A 15,902-nucleotide genomic window follows, 5' to 3' on the forward strand; every position below is an offset into this window, starting at 1 on the left:
AACCATCACTGGAAGTTGAAAAATCAAATGTATCCCCTTATTTAACCTGTGTACAAGCTTAAATAACAATGTAACCTCAAGTTTTCAATAAAGGCAACAGTAGTATACCGCTGTTCAAAACTCGTAAATCTATGGACAAAAAACTAAATTGGGTTAACAAACTAAAACTGAGGGAAACGCATTAAATATAAGAGGACAAAAACGACACAACATTAAAATGTAACATACACAGAAAATATTCTATAGAAACCCCAAATAAAAATTAGCGGTGCTTTGTAACACCCAAGACATATGTTTATGACACAGACATGTTTTACTGCAATAAAATGTAGGATTAATTACCTACAACTGTAAAATTCAAGGAAATACTTTTTTCAAGCTATTTTCGTATACAACCGGATGTGACGAAATACGATTTGGTGGTATTACACCTACAATAAGCTAAGTAGCTAACAATCTACCTTGGTCACTCATCGTCTTTCTCGTGTCAAGTTGACAATTGTTGAAATGTAGCATAATGTGATAACACAATCGAGGAATTAGAATAGGATAATGGCTACGCCAAGTGATATTCCTTAACAGTCAATAAATCATGACGGCGATAGAAAAAATAAAGGATAAGGGTTGATCCTTTGCATTCTTCTTGTGAAGCTTTTGTATGTCAGCTGCTTCTGAAAATAAAGTCAAGTCGGCAAGAAGAAGACAGTTGGACCTCATGTCTGTCGAAAACATGTCCACAAAGCGAAGGAAAAATGTGGTTTATTTTATCAGGTTTTTTTTTATAAGGTATGTTTTGTTCCTTCCAAAAACAAACTATGAATATATGTTCTTTTTTTCTGTCATGCTTCATATCATACCATTAAAGAGGTATTTAGATTGTATGTGATATAAAAGATCTATGGACTAACATTTATGTCTGAATCACAGCGCTTTGGGACCGGGAGTTCACAGCCAGTATTTGATTGCTGATTATATAAACATTTATAATTTGGTAAGTTCTTAATTGTCATATAACGAGATAAAGGCAAAGCAAACAGTTTCCTATTATTTTGCTGGATATAACGATTAAATGTTTTGTTGAAACCATAATCATGTACTTTTTTCAAATATCATTGTAATTTCATAGAAAGACTGTAATTCACTAATTAATTGTTAGCTTCAAAAGTTACCAGAGAATAATGCATTTGTTAGATATAAAACATATCTAGTATTCTTACTTCACATTATGTTGTCCTGGAAAACATGACTCGTCTTTTAGCAGTTCTTTTGTCCTAAAAATCAAAAGATATGTCTGATATTCAAGTGGTGTTTGTTATATCAAATCATGTTGAAAATAATTGATTATCTAATTTAAATTATTTTCTTTATTGTAGCTGAATTCTCAATTTTTTTAATATGATGCAAAATTTGTCTAAAGTCAACATCGCCTAAGGAATTTCTAGAACAGTATTATAATATTATAATTCAATTAAATTGTATTTCCAAACAAAATAGTTATTATACAAATCAATCTTACAGAATCGCTAGCAACTAGGAAGGTGATACCCTCGAAGAGTGATAGCTCAGCAGCGGCAATACCAACCAAGTCGTGGTATTAAATAAAGGATATTATTTTCCTGTACACCACAATTGCAGTGGTAAAGTTTTGATATTTGAGTTGCAGTATTGTTTATGTCATAACGCTAGCTTATATTTGGTCAAAGAAAGTATTATAATATTATGATTCTTAAGTTTTTGAAATATAGTTTGCTTGCAATAGGCCACAAAATACATAATTAATCTAATTAATTTATCCAGTTATGTACTTACCTTGTGAGTTTAACAACTTTTTCACTGGTTGCTTTTGCATAAAGGCTGGCAGATGGTTCACCTTTCTCCTGTAATACTTGTCTTTTTATAGAATCAGTTTATATAACTTTTCCTCAGTGAGATTGAAGATAAAATTATCATTGGACACATGTAAGATCGTTTAATAGTAAATACCATTACAACCAATCCTTAAGGATTATAATTAAGATATTTTTCTGGGTGTGTTGTGCTTTAACTTTCTTTTTTTATAACCGAACACACATTGGAAATGCACATTCTTCTTATGTTATTTCACAATAGATGTATTGCTGTAAACATGACCAATGGTATTTGATGTGCTTTTGCATTTACACACATTAACTTCAGTGTTACATCTAAACTGAGGATCAATCCTTATATTAATGCTTTAGCAATTCAAAGTTTACCATGTTCAAATGTTGAGTTATCTATAAAGACACGCTTATTAGTTTTTCGAATTTTCACATAAATCAAGTTTTACTCAACAAAAGTTTGTATGACTTTTGAGCTATTTTATTCAGACCATTTATATTTTAACAAGGACGTGCACGTAGTTTTGATTTTGTTTTATTTCAAAATGAATGTTGCAATTCCACTAAACAACATTAATCATCCAATGTTTGTCCATTTACAAATATGCATACATCTTATTCATACGTTTTTTCTCTACCAAAAAGTTGTTTATGTCCGAGTGATCCCGATGAAAAAAATCCAGATATTTTTTGGAACTGATTTCTGTTATAAAAAAAACCCATAGAATTATACATCAACAAAACTTCTTTAAAAGGGTGTTTTCTGTTCTTACTTACTTTAACATTGTTCTAAGTGACTGCTTCCATGGCGTGTGCCTCATAAATTTGAAAGAGGTTTGCTATTTACAATGACAATAACAATTTATAAATTTCGTGCTTCAAAAACAGTTTTCGCGATTCACCTTCATCAAGAACGCTCAAACTCAAACATTTGAAAATCAAGGGGGTTCAAATATCCGAGTACTAATAATCACTAGAGCTAAATAAATGTGCCCCTATGTTAATGCAGAGGTCTTCCCTTCGAAGCTTTTACGGACATCATTATGCATTGATCAACGGTTATGACAAAACAACGGGTACCAGAAGTAGAAAATTCCAGAGCACATGATATTACACCCTGGTTTTTGGTTACGCTCGTTTTGCCAAAAAATCTTCGGATGCTGTGCACTATAGAATGTTGGTTGTTTAGTTTTTCGTTTTGGTCATGGTTTTTTCCCCTAATCTATATGGTTATTAACCAGACTTTGATATTTCGTCCCTCTTTTTTAAATCATGAATGGTTCAAATAGGGACAATATTCTAAATGGTCAATATTTTCAAACACATGAATTGCTAAAATTCTTTACCCGAGGTTTGTCGAACTTGTAGCTAATATCTGAAACTGTATGTGATCTTGGTGGAAGACACTTAGAAGACTGTTTATATATGTCGACGTCTGAAAAAAATGAAAAAATAGAATCAAGTAACTTTATAAAATTATCCTTTGTAAGCTTTTTTTTTTCTTCAAATTTCTGGTTTGAATATAAGGCAAAAGTATAAAAGCACTATTCATGGACGCATAAAGTATTGACTAAAAGCTTAATTATATTGCGTTAAAGCATAGTTTCATATGCACCTGTCGTATTGCCAAGTGTAGTTTTGTATTAAGAATAATATATGTATCGATGAATCTTTTAATGAAGTTTAATTGACTACGTACTTTTGATTTTAAAGGATATTCTTATGAATTTACCCCGAATCTATTTAGCATTGAGGATACATAAAACAGCAATTTTGACAATTTGGTCCTCTTTGCAGAATGTATTGATCAAATTGTTGTAAACGCTCATCAGAGGTACTAAATGTATTAACTAACAATGTTTAAAATGTCATAAGGATTCCCGAAAGCATACTAGAGTGTAAAAATAAAAATGCCTGGCTTCTAAAGACTAAAGTCCCATACCACTGGAAATACTTATATTAATACTGTCAATTGAAAGGTGGCTAGGTTTGAGAACCCAACAATTATAAAATTGAGGAAGCATGACTCACTTGTCACGAGAAGTTATCTTACTGATGGATGGACAGAAAGATAAGCGTAATATCAAGAAGAAATCACAACGCTTCCATCTTTGTGGGCGTTTAAAAAAATCTGTTTAATAACTCATTCATGCGTTAATTGGTTAAACTTTCAAATATAAGGAAACACACACATTGTAATTTATATTGAATAAATCTTTGTTCAAAAATATGTCTGGTACAAAATATAATAAGATGTATCTCAAATCTAGTTGTTATACGTTTGCGCCCAATTTTCATCCATTTGGACCACAATTCATTTGAGCCGATAGTACGTCTCGTTTGACCCATTTATTTTACTTATCACAATTTGCGCCAAAAATTTTATTTTCGATTCTGCCAATTCTAAGATAAATCTTATTTCATTATAATTATTACACTTCTCCAACCGCATCTCCTGTCATCTAGGCTTGTCATCGGCAGTTTAAAGTGGCTTGGTAAAAGTCGTTTCATTCGTTTAATAGCCCAATTTAAACGAACATATGATGATAGATCTATAATAAATTAAGAACGGAAACAAGGAATGTTTCAAAGAAACGACAAACATACCAAAGGGCAGAAAACAGTCCTTATATTTACGGTAATGGTATGTTTAAATATATTTTCAAAAGAAAATGCAATCTGAACAAATCAAATGTATTAAAACCACATAAAGATAAAGGGTCAAAAGCGCAGTCTCGTATGAATGATTAACAGTAAAATTCATGTGAGCGTATATAACATCACAGCATATTACCAGCTATCGGTACTGTCGCTAGCCCTTGACGAACACGCTTGATTATATGTCTGTTTTGTCAAATGTGTTTGAATCAAATTTGAATACCATTGTCATTCGTTGTATTAAAAACATATATACATGTAGTATGTTATGGAAGGAGTACATTTTGTATTTGCGAGAAAAATACCAGTGTTGGGAAAAACATTTCCTTCGCCTCTGTGCTTGAAAAATTGTACCTTCTCGAAACTGAAGCAAATTATTTACGTTTGTATTCATTATACAATTACCTTCGAAAAGTGTCGAATCAAAAGTTTTCTGAACCTGAAAAATACACATAAATGAAAATTACAAAATAGGAAGAAATGGTAGGATTACCAATGTTACACTCTGCACCGAAAACCAAAGGACGAGGAAATGAAAAGCTTTAGGTCAAATAAAACGTACGCCCACCCAGTACCTATTAAACCAAATGACAAAATGTGAATCAATAAATAAGAGAATATAAACGCCCTGGTGTACGATTACACCAAATATAACAACCAGGATGAAAGACATCCTATGAATTGGAAAAACGCATTAAAACATTGAGAACATTGTGTTGATTAAGATTTTTGTGAGCGCGTACCCCCATTGCCAGGCGAAGTAGTGTAACAACACAACGTAAGATCAAGCGGGAAAAAAAATCATTCATCATCGACGGAATGAAGGACATCGAGATATCTCGGTTTTGCTTTTGTTGTCTCAGGCGAGATATGGCCAATAAATAACCTTACTTCTAAAAAGAATAAATAAAATATGCATTTTATGTTCTTATCTATGGAACAATAGTATGTTCAAAGTTGCTGCATGTAAAGTAAACAGTAGTATACTGCTGTTCAAAAGTCATAAACCGATTGAGAGAAAACAAATCCGGGTTAAAAACTAAAACTGAGAGAAACACATCAACTATGAGAGGAAAACAACAAAGCATAGAATAATGAAGTGCAACAAAAACAAACGATAATACAACATACTTTGAAACGAACAATTAGATAACAACTGCCAATAGTTATCAAGGTACAAGGATTATAATTTAATACGCCAGACGCGCGTTTCGTCTACATAAGACTCATAAGACTCATCAGTGACGCTCATATCAAAATCGTTATAAATCCAAACAAGTAAAAAGTTGAAGAGCATTGAGGATCCAAAATTCCGAAAAGTTGTGCCAAATACGGCTACGGTAATCTATGTCTGGGATAAGAAAATCCTTAGTTTTTCAAAAAAATCAAAGTTTTGTAAACAGGAAATTTATAAAAATGGCCACATTATTGATATTCATGTCAACACCGAAGTGTTGACTACTGGGCTGGTGATACCCTCTGAGACGAAACGTCCACCAGCAGTGGCATCGACCCAGTGGTGTAAATAGTTATGAAAGGTACCAGGATTATAATTTAGTACGTCAGACGCGCGTATCGTCTACATAAGACTCATCAGTAACACTCATATCAAAATCTTTTTAAAGCCAAACAAGTAAAAAGTTGAAGAGCATTGAGGATCCAAAATTCCGAAAAGTTGTGCCAAATACGGCTAAGGTAATCTATGCCTGGGATAAGAAAATCCATAGTTTTTCAAAAAAATCCAAGTCAGTTATCATGATTATTTGTACTCATTGACAGTTGACAACTTAGCATTAACACTTTAATCAGCCTTCATCTTTACACACAAATATTTTATACAACAAAAAAGGTGTAAAAGAGGGACGAAAGATACCAGAAGGACAGTCAAGCTCATAGATCGAAAATAAACTGACAACGCCATGGCTAAAAATAAAAGGACAAACAGACAAATAATAGCACAGAAGACACAACATAGATAAACACAAAGCAGCACGAACCCCACCACAAACTGCGGGTGAGTTTAATTGTCATATGAATAAAACCCACCTCTTGTGTGAGCTCCCATATTGAACCTATCTTGGCAAATCGACTTTTGTCTAGTTTTTCAACTGGTACCAACAGTTGTAAAGCCTGTAGTTCTATTTTTAATTCATCTTTGTTTTTACATTTGTCCTGAAAAAACTCTCACAAATATCAGTAAATTAAAACATAATGAATGACGTATATCTTGAAAAAATGTTTTGTATAAAGTAAATAGATATAGGAAGATGTGGTGTGAGTGCCAATGAGACAACTCTCCATCCAAATAACAATTGATAAAAGTAAACCATTATAGGTCAATGTACGGCCTTCAACACGGAGCCTTGGCTCACACCGAACAACAAGCTATAAAGGGCACCAAAATTAGTGTAAAACCATTCAAACGGGAAAACCAGCGGTCTAATAGACTGCTAGTCTTGTCGAGTTTTCGAGCGTTTTGATGATAAACGTATATGAAATTGGGTACTTTATATTTTTAATATATTTCCTTTTGTTTGATACCACGCTTGTGGTTCTGTACATTTTTTTTACTTTGCATTGAACAATTATAACTGGTTGTATTGAATTTGTGCACCATGAAAGCATGCATTGTACTACCACGAACCATTGGGGTCATATGTTGGGCTTTGAAACAGTTTCGATGACTGCGAGTACTCTTTAACCGGTACTTCGTGATTTTAAGTTTGTCGTTTTGTTACAGGTTTTGTGCTTAGTACCCATTTGATGCCTCAAGCCATTATCGACTGATTTTACAGTTTGCTCTTATGGTTTGTTGTTACAGTACTGTCCGAGGTTGAATGGTGGATCGTTCACATACTTGTTTAACCTCGCCATATACTTTTTATACTTTGTCGAAAGCCAGGACCTGCTGTAATACAAATCAGGCCATTTGTATTTCTTTAGAATAGTTTAACATTTTGTTACACCGTGGTATTTTAAAAGCTTCTATCATGTCTTTACGTCATAAGTTTTGCTCATTTTCGAAGTCAGTACGGTGGTTTTAGTTGTTGTCATCTTTGAAAACAACAAAGTAATGGGTTCAAAACACTTTATTAAAGTTATAATTTTGGGAGTGTTTTAAAACTACTATACATTTATTTGAGTTTTATATCATTCCTCTGCTCATCGGTTCAAATACACAATAGATTTCACTAACAAATCATATTGAAATGTCATTTTTTTAAATGTTGATTTTGCGCTCTGATTAGCATCACTTAAAATTTCGAATTAAAGGACTAATGAAAAAAATACATGTACTTTTTCAAAGAGAGAGAAAACAACAACAAACTCTATCATTTGGCCGACACTTTTTATACGAGAGAGAATTACTTGTCACGAAGCTCGAGTTTCACGTTTGCTAAATTGCATTGATATTTTGGTCATTTTGATATAGTATAAATCACGTGACATATCTTACAAGGACTGAACTATAAAATCTCGTTGTTATATAGAAATTAAAACTCACAATCAAGAGCTTTTTTAATTTGTTTTCTACATCAAGAAGGTGGTCATCTACATTTTCTGTAAAAACACAACAAAACAAAAATAAAGTATATAGTATCGAATTCATAACAGTGTGGCTATGGACATTGATTGGCGCACTTTAATATCCCATTGACTGGGACAGATTAGGTGAACGTTCGTCTATAACGCCCATTGCTCACGACGTCCTTAATATAAACATTTAAACCGTGGGGTCACCAAAGGTTCTCAACGCCTATATAAAATAATTCGAAATACTAATCAGGAATTTGTGTTTTGATTTATATTGATTAATTAAACGTCCTTTACTTGTGTTTTTGTTATGTTTCGACAATCAATTTTCATAATAAGATATCGCAAAGCCATGTTCTTTCAGAAAAAAGAATGACTTACTGAATGCATGTATTGATTGATTATCTTTTTCGGATTTAACAATTGGGATTGTCGAGTTATGTAATTTTTTAACTTTTATTTGGTCTAATTTTATTTTAGAACGAATGCATAATCCACTTTCAAAAGTTGTGCAAATACGAAACATAAAGACAAAATATACTTCTGCCCTGTCTTTTTCGTACTTGAAAGTTATTGGATAGTAAGAAAGCTATTTGGATTAAACCTTGTGAAATTTGCATGCATTTACGTTATTGTATTGGCAAAATGTATCATTTGGTGTATATAGGAAACTTAAACCGTTCTGCTATACTGCTACTATACTTGTGAAAAACACTTGGCAACAGAAACGCATTCATCTTATCTATATAAAAAAAAATCGACCCAATTTACATAGAAATGGACGTCTTCGTGCATTTGTGATCGCAAATAAAATATGTTCCGGACCTTATGAGTATTTGGACCATACGTGTATGGTTGGACCATATTAGTATACCCTTATGGTCATGATATATGCGTATGGTCCAAATACTCATATGGTCCGGAACACATACATGATATTCTGTGCGTTGTCGGTCGTCTATTAATTTTTTTCTTTTGTTGATGGATTTGACGTCTTTCTGTGAGTGATTATTTGTTCATGACTTAAAACTTACTTGCAAATAATTTAAAAACAAGACTTGATTTATAAAAATGTCCAAACAAACCATGATTTTTTTTAAACATACATCACATCCATTGCAAAAGGCTAAAATTCGCCAGGTCTTTAATTTCAACTAAGTGAGTTGACTAAATTAATGTTGCGGACCATTTTCCAATTTCCATGCGGTATCCCTATTTTTTTTCTCGCTCATCTTTTATGTTTGTTTTTTTCATCCCAAGACCTCTTGGAGTTTTCATTCTATAAAGTGTGTATTTTGCTAATGGTCGAAGGCCATACGGGGACCTATAGCTTGATAACGCCTGTTGGTCCCTGGAAAGAATGTGTCTGATTGCCTATCACACTTCATATTCTTATGTTAACATGCAGTTATATCTATGATAAGAATGAAAATTGAATTGTCATTGAGACAAAAACCCAACCAAAGAGCCAAAAAAAAAAAAGAAAAAAAAAAGCCCAAGGCAACATGTAGATCTTTCGTATCAAGGGAATTGCTATAAATATATTTATTTCAGGTTAATAGTATTAGGCCATACTCAAGTTATAACATAGATCTTGTCGTCAACTTTTGCAACCAGCTTCTATGTTTCTATAATGCACTGTTCATCTTTTTTGGGCTTCGACTTTTCCATTGGACAGATAATTTTGTTTTCGACTGTTTTAAAAAGATGCATTTTTTACAAAATCATATAAGTAAGGAGTCTCTGGCTTTTGGTAGTGTTGTATGTTAATTAATGTTTGTTTATTTATTTGTTTAGGAAATAAGTATGACGTACATTTTGACTGAACTAGGACACTTTTTATAATAGTTTTTCGATATCGCTCGGGCAAAAATAATCACGAATATAATGCCTACCCATGTTAAAACTACAATAAAGTATAGTTTGCATCAATTATTTCTTGAACCTACCATTTTTTTTGTCTGTGTTGGATTTGTGTGGCATTGAAAAAAACGGGTATAAACTACACAGTGCAGCTTCCAACAAGAATACAAGATTTATTGATTTTCAAAATGCGACCAAAATTAAAAATTTGCTCGCAGCGGAAAAAATTCAACAGTTTGATTTTCATTGAAACAAAATAATTGTTATGATTTACACACCGTTACTTTTTCCAATATAAATATTCGAACTATTTTGTTTGTTGTTTCCTTTATAAATTTACATCATTTTTAAAAAGACCACGCGTCTTCGATATTTAGAAGACTATAAAAGCGATGTTCATTATCTTTCTTCTGCTGTAAGTTTAATTTAGTTATTTTGTGTGATAATTGCCATCTCGTATGTTTTAAATTTGAATAAAGAAGATTCAGGTTGTCTTATACGTCAATGATACACACACAAAAAAACCGATAACAAATAAAATAAGGTGCAACATTCATTCTCCATGAAAAGAATACATCACATGGATGTAATTTTTGTAAGAAAATACCAATTTCGTGAGAAGTTGTGTGTTGGACTTGAAGAGCCAAGGCAAACTGACAAATATCTGAATTAACGAATCGATTTATGGTATATAAAAAAAAACAAAGCCCACATGGTTAGCATTAAATAAATAGAAGGCCACTCTTAAATGATCACAACGTAGAAGTTTTTGTTCTCTTAATCAATAAGATATTTTCTGAAATAACGCGGGTCCCTATTAACTTAAAAGTTTTTTTGGTTTTTTTTTACCATGAATAAACTTCTTTTTTTTTATTGATATCAGCTCTGGACATTAATATTCTTAAAAGTGAAACTGTTGTAAGTGACGGTATAACAATTATTTTTAAAATAAATTCCTTAAATGATATGTGAACAGAAAGTTTCATTTTATGTATCAAAATGTGTAACAAATGATTATTTAAATCCCCACTTGAAGGCCTCCGATAGACTGAGTGAGCATAAAATCATCGCCCACGACAAACAAGTTAAAGGTAAACTTTTCAGTACAATTACTAATAAACGTTTTACTGTCGACCACACTGTTATGAATTTCGTTCTAAAAGAAAGTATAGTTTCATTTATTTAGGAAACAGTGTATTATTTAGCAAGGTGCTAACCTTGCTCTATTATAATTTTTATCGCACCTTTCCGAACAATGTACAAACACATGACTTATCAACAAACTAAAAAAAAAGTAATATTATCTGTAATAGAAATGAAGATTTAAAGATGAACAATTAACCAACATGTTGAAAATATTACAAAAAATATGTAATAAGATGACACGGAAATTATTTTGATATACTGGAAATATTTTATAGAATTTCTTATAAACCCACCTTTTGCCTGTGCTGTGTAACATCTATTATTGTTTTCCTTTATTGCCAATATTGTGTCATGTGACTCCTCGCTGGAAATACATGGAATTGGCATCTTTTTCTAAGAAAATCCCACTGCATTCCTGCAATTCAATCATAACAACGAATTGTGTTGATTAATAGAAAAAGGTTTATCAAGAAATGTAATAAAAACATTAAAAACTTCACATTTTTTTTCTTATTGGCTAAAAACATATGTAATCTAACTTTGTAAAACTTTATAATCATCACTGGAAAAATGATGAGAGAAATACCTAAATATTGTTTTTTTTTTAAATATAGCTATCAGAGGGGGTGTAAATAAAAGGATGTGTGTGTGGAACTTTTATGACAGGCATAATTGGATCAGAATAGAAATTATAAAAATAGAAAGGAATATCTAATTTCTATATCTGGTGTGAAAATTTTTCCATATAACATTAAAAATCCAAATCTTTAAAATTACAACAAAAATGGACTCCTTCCTCATCCACACATAATATAATAATAAAAGCAATGAACAAATTATGTCAAATATGGATTAATATGGAACCAACAACAATTGCACAACAGATGATAACTTTAACCTTTATCAATAAGTCTAGTCAGTCAAAAAAAAATGATTTTAAGAATACAAATCCTTGAGCATCTCTGCTTCATAAATAACAAATTTGTCAAGCTGGATGTGTAATACCACCTTTTCTTATATTTCAGCATTTGCAGTATAACAGTGAATCTTTATTTACATTTTAATTTAAGATAAACTGGGTAAAACTTTTGACCAATTTTGAGGCTATATATTCATGTTGTAAAAGCTTTAGTAAAGTGAAAGTAATAAGATATGTCATAAAGGAAATCATATAAAATATTTGGCTGAACTACTTTATCAAGTGTTTTTTTTTTATACCGTTTTACTAGTAATAATACAAAAATATGTATCATATGTCTCTGGTTTTACATTTCTGTAATTACCGTTTGTAAAAAAGTATTCCGTTTCCGCATTATTATTTTCAAAAATCATTTTTAAAAAAAAGTCAAGGTCTTTGCAAATATTTTGTAAGGTCTTTTTTAATGATATCTATTGCTACGAAGGAGTAAAATAATAAGGTCATGATTTTGTTTTATTATTAATCATAATTCTCATATGCATACCTTTTTTTAACCGGGTATTAATCCTTCCTTTTAAAAGTCACTCAAAAACACGATCCATATCTTTTGACTACAAAAGGTAAATTATAAACCTCAAATAAATATATAAACGATTACTTCCGTCCTATGCGCTTTTGTGGGTTTATCTCCATCTAGAACGCCCAAAACGATACATTTGATAACACCCACTTGTTAATATATAACTTTAAGGTAAGAGTAAAATCACAAAAATACTGAACCCTGAGGAAAACGGAATGTCGCAAATCAAATGGCAAAATAGAAAGCTCAACCGCACCTAACGAACGGATAACAACTGTCATAATCCTGACTTGGTACAGGAATGTTTTAATGTAGAAAATGGTGGATTAAATCTTGTTTTATAGCTAGCTAAACCTCTCACTTGTTTGACAGTTGCATTAAATTCTATTATATTGACAACGATGTTTGAAAAAAACCAGACATAATAGGTAAAAATGTCAAAATCGGGGTACAGTAGTCAACATTATGTTATAATCATAATCACTATATAAACAAACTAATATGTAAAAAAGAAGCACAATAAGGCATATAGACATAGCACCTTAGCAAAAATGAAAGACAACAATACAAAAATTTATAATAGCACAATCACATAATGACAGGATGTATAAGTACAGAGCCACGTCATATGTATTATAGATTGAAATAAACAATTAATTTCCCCATAGGCGACAATAATAGCTTTTTTCTAGATACAGACTTTAGAAAGTTGATTTTTTTAACGAAACCTTGCTACAATTACAGAAAAGTTATTCGGACAGTATTTTTTGGTCCAAAAAATATAGGTTCGCGTTGCTTTTCTTAACGTATTTTGTACTTATCTCCTATGCCTATCAGTTTTGCACTTAAATACGTGTCTCGTCCTAGCGTTAAAAACATCTCATTTCCGTTAGGGCTACGGAAAATAATTTGTTTGGCCTATGATATAATGCAGAATGCACGAAGTCTCTAATAATAAAAAATAACGGGCGCACATATCAACCATTCAGGATTAGCCATACTCTTAATTCTGAATACCATGTTTTGTTTATGCTAATAAAACGGCTGCGCCCATACAATCTAATGGTGTATTGTAACCTAAAGAAACACAAAAAGCATATAGGCAAAGCAGATAAGCAAAAATGGGAGACAAAAATAGAAAAAAACTATTAGAACAATAACAAAATGAGAGATAAAAAAGTACAGAGTCTCGTATAAAGTATATCACCAAAAACAGACAAAACAGTAAAAGTAATAGTAAAGAATAGTATAACACGTTTTGTACCCAGAATCTATACTTCAAGTTTAAGACCATCGTGTACTATTTGTGAAGTTGATACAGAATATTTATTGACAAGGTCTTGGTACCTTCCGATGAACTTTTAAAGAAAAAGGACGAGACGCTCTTTGACGTAATCGATTGCCGTTATTGCAGAAGAAACTCAAATCAATATCCCCTTATTATTCGACATTTCAGTTCATCAACTTAATTAAATCCAGTAGCCCACATAACAAAACTGAGAATTTGCACAAAACACTATTAATATATGATGAGTTTATTTAATATCATCATGCAATGTTGACTGCTGTATACCTATTTGTGATATTTTTACCAATTATGTCTGTGTGTTTTGTTCACACATCGTTGTCAATATAATGAAATTTTAGGCAACTGCCATACAAGTGAGAGGTTTAGCTAGCATTAAAACCAGATTCAATCCTAGATTTGATATATATATATATGTGAATACCTGCACCAAGTCAGGAATATGACAATTGTTAATCATACGTTTAATGTGTTTGATCTATTGATTTTGTCATTTGATCAGGGATTATCTGTTTGGAATTTTCCTCGGGGTTCAGTATTCTTGTGATTTTTTTTATACCGTTAATGGACGCTTGCAATAATTCTCTGAGGGGCCTGTAGATGGACTGTTGGTAAGGAAAATGTCTGCCCTATCCAAAAAAACTAGCGTCATTCCAAACTTTCCAAACTTCGTCCCAAATATAAATGAAGAAATTGCAATTGGATGTTATGAAAGGGAAAATCAATAAAGCACCCAACACCCATCATATAGTGCGTTCGTTTTCAGGTTTATTCGTATATGTGTGTATATAAAGATTAACGTCACGATCAAGATCTAAGCAACACAAATTAATGCAATCTATATACTATCAGTTGATGCAACATGGTGACAAACGACTACTTAACTAAGGTCATTTTGACCTTCATTATACGTATGAATTGGTTTACAGCCGATTGCATTGAGTGTGTAGGTAAAGTAATATCTTTGTTTTGCTTGCTTACTAGCTAAACCGTTAGGTAAAGTCTACTACCCTGCTTTCGAAGTAGTTTGGTTCTACAGACAGATAGATTGGTTATCTGTCGGACTAATCTACTCTGCAATATTAATTTTAAATCATATTCAGCTACTTTCATAACATATTTAGATATCCCCCCTAATAGGCGTTAAATATCTATTTGTTATATTGAAATACGAAATTGTTGTAATATAAGAGTTTCAGAGATCTTTGATTCCAAACTTATACATTTGTTCACTGTTAGGCAAATTACACTGTTAACATATATGAACTGGAATCTTATGTCATGTTATCATTAAATTCTTTTTTTAAGTTTTCAAGAAATCAAGTGAATTAAATGGAAGATCTCTAAGCTACAAACAATAACCCAGTCTGATTAATGTCTTTCCAAGTTTTGTATAAAGGAATCAATAATGAACAGGAAGAAAATAACTTTTAAAATTAGAATATATATATAATATAAATTAACACGATTTGAATTTTTATCGTTTCCTTGAATGAGGAGTTTTAAATCGTGTATCGAAGTTTATTAGTACAATCGTCATAAAAGTACTGATTCCCTATAATTATTTCCTTTACAATTAAATTCTTTCGTACAAATAAGACATTATCATCTATATAATATAGCATGGAAACGGAGAATGTGTCGACGAGACAACAACCCGATCAAAGAGCAGAAATATGCTCAAGGTCACTAATGAGTCTTTATACATGCAGCGATAAAATCCCACACCTGAATGAACTATCATTGATAAACAAAAAAGAATTCCATTGTCCCCAGCGCAACGCATATTTTCTGTCCAAAATTAATAACCAAAAATATTTATTTTTTTTGTTTTAAAATCTTTGTTAAATTATCTTAAAGAATTGAAGACTTGAGAGCAATTTCTGATATTTTTAATATTTCTAAGGGATATATAACACATAATCATTAGAATATTAGATCGTCAATTACATTCGAAGTTGTCAGTAAGATTGGTGATGATACCCTTTGATATGAATTTGATAAATATCGGGCAAAAAATGTATACACGAGAGCATT

General features: G+C 31.6%; 1 long non-coding RNA gene across 1 annotated transcript; it reads right to left on the reverse strand.

Moving 5' to 3' along the window:
- Nucleotides 1-1,217: 1,217 nt before the first annotated feature.
- LOC143052573 (uncharacterized) lies at nucleotides 1,218-3,293 on the reverse strand. Its single transcript, XR_012971168.1, has 3 exons — nucleotides 3,206-3,293; nucleotides 1,810-1,877; nucleotides 1,218-1,271 (listed from the first exon to the last, which is right to left on the reverse strand). It is a non-coding gene; the product is annotated as an uncharacterized LOC143052573 (long non-coding RNA).
- Between the last annotated feature and the right edge of the window lie 12,609 nt (nucleotides 3,294-15,902).

The sequence above is a fragment of the Mytilus galloprovincialis genome, chromosome 1 (assembly GCF_965363235.1).
Source record: "Mytilus galloprovincialis chromosome 1, xbMytGall1.hap1.1, whole genome shotgun sequence".
Taxonomy (NCBI): domain Eukaryota; kingdom Metazoa; phylum Mollusca; class Bivalvia; order Mytilida; family Mytilidae; genus Mytilus; species Mytilus galloprovincialis.